This window comes from Schistocerca nitens, chromosome 3 (genome assembly GCF_023898315.1).
Source record: "Schistocerca nitens isolate TAMUIC-IGC-003100 chromosome 3, iqSchNite1.1, whole genome shotgun sequence".
NCBI lineage: Eukaryota > Metazoa > Arthropoda > Insecta > Orthoptera > Acrididae > Schistocerca > Schistocerca nitens.
The window spans coordinates 813461386-813463707 of NC_064616.1; the positions used below are offsets into that span (position 1 = coordinate 813461386).

Here is a 2322-nt window from a genome sequence, read left to right on the forward strand (position 1 = left end):
AACAATATTAAGTATGTACATGGATCCAAAAACCACATTAAAGGACCTCGAGAGAGACGAGACTGACTCACTGTAAATAGTAAATATGCTTGTTCCTAATGGGTCCATATACAAATAATAATAAAAGAATCAATTGCATTACCTCTTTCTCATTCTGCCAGATTATGTTTCACACTTCGTTTCAGTTAATGCTGCTACAGAAACGGTATACCTAACTAAAGGCAACACAGTACCTCCACATGTTGAATCCATGGAAACTAAATTAAGATGCTATAAAGAATTTGCTTATCATTCCATCAACTTCTCAGCTTGTATCCCGCGTATGTCCGACCATTTGAGCTGGACTCCGGTGCATCTTACTGGTTGTAAAGGGCACTTGAGAAGGGGGCTCCTAGCTCGAATTTTGTAAAAGTTCTGATGTTGGTGATTTTTTCTTAAATGAATAATGCGTGGCTTCGCACTGGTACAGTTCACTATATGTTAAATAATTATGACCGTGTAGTCGAAATAATTCTGTTGTTTCTGATAGGGCCACACCTAGCGAGAACATTACAATCAGCCGCTACAAAGCGCAATATTCTAACAAGGGAACGGTACAGTCCGGCATGTTGAAATACGCACTGAAATTTTTTATACAGGAAGCATACACCGAAAGAAACACAATGTCAAAATTTAGCTGCTAAGACACATTGCAAGTACTATTTTTCAGATAATGTTGAAAATATCCAAATTCGTAGCTTGTTAGGAGGGTGAGAAATGTACATCCCTGACATAGCAACGGTTCATGCCATTTAGGGGATAGTATATATACTGATAATGGTTTCAACGTCGTTCGCCAACAAACGGCGTAGTGGCATAGTTACCAACGCGCCATCTGTGTCTACCCTTTAATAGGGACTGCTCACAGCCGGGAGGCGTAGTGTAGTACAAGCGTGTGAAATAAACAGGCAACCATTTCCCCGTGACCCTCTCGTGCTTCCTACTGCCAACGAACGAGTTTGAAAGGGATCAAGTTGTGGTCTTCCTAGTGGCGGGATCGAACTTTCGAAGAATTGCCATGTAAGTTGGACGTGCTTCGTTAGTCGTGCAACGATGATGGTATCTGTGGTCACGTGAGCATTCTCACACCTGTGCACAAGGTTATGGACGTCCACGCAGCATATATGCCCGCAGTGGGAGATCGCACAGATACCATGGCACAGGTAAGAGGGCTTGTGAGCACAGACGTATCAACACGAACTGTTGCGAACCGGTTAATAGCGATGGAACTACGGACACGCATATGTCTTGCCCGGCTTCGACTTACGTCACAGCATCGATGTATACGGCTCGACTGGTACCGTCAGAGTCTCACTTGGAAGATGGAATGGCGTGCGTGGTCTTCAGCGATGAAAGCAGAATCTGCTTGCACCCAAGTGGTGGTCGTATGCGAGTAAGACGTAGACATGGTGAGTGCTGTCTCGTAGAGTACATTTGTCGAAGACACGCTGACACCACACCAGGGCGTATGATTTGAAGTGGGATAAGCTACACGCTATGCCCGAACTCGTACGGGGCTTGGTAGATTAATCTGCCACGAGTAATGAGTATGATGGGCAAACATCTATTAGGCGCACTACGAATGTAGTGGTGTGGACATGTGGGGAATGTGGATCTCACGGGGAGCGTGCAAGGGATAAGTACCTGCAGACGCACTATCCTCTGTGCCCGCGGTGGCTCAGATGGATAGAGCGTCTGCCATGTAAGCAGGAGATCCCGGGTTCGAGTCCCGGTCGGGGCACACATTTTCAACATGTCCCCAATGAAGTACATCAACGCCTGTTTGCAGCTAGGGTGTCTATTTAACTATCATTTCAACTCTCGTTCACCTTTGCTGTTTCTAGAGGGGACGCTAACCAGCGCTCGGAATTTGCTGAATGTTGTTAGACCCTTTCTTTGCCGTTCTTGTATCAATAAAGTTATGTGTTGTTCCACCACAATACTGCTCGGCCAAACCTGCTCCGCAAGAGTTGCAGCAACTTTCCTGGCCAACTCGATCTTCGGACTTATCTCCAGTCGAGCACGTGAAGGGATAGGAGAAGACGAGAAGTGGCTCATACGACTCATCAACCAATAACTCTTGCAGAACTACGTGAAAAGGTGGAGCAGACGTGGAATAACGTACCCCAAGGCAGTATTCACCACCTGTACGATCGACTGAATGCGTGAGTCAGCGCATGCATCGCTGCCAGTGGAGGCTACACTATGTTTTAATGTGGGTGTTTCAGCATGGGCCGATACCTGGTACCTCGGAGTCGCTTGTGCTATTCATCTGTAAATGTA

At 46.1% G+C, this 2322-nt stretch overlaps 1 non-coding gene across 1 annotated transcript; it reads left to right on the top strand.

The window, feature by feature from the left end:
• The first annotated feature begins 1705 nt into the window (after positions 1-1705).
• Trnat-ugu (transfer RNA threonine (anticodon UGU)) lies at positions 1706-1780 on the top strand. Its single transcript has one exon. It is a non-coding gene; the product is annotated as a tRNA-Thr (tRNA).
• Positions 1781-2322: the final 542 nt, after the last annotated feature.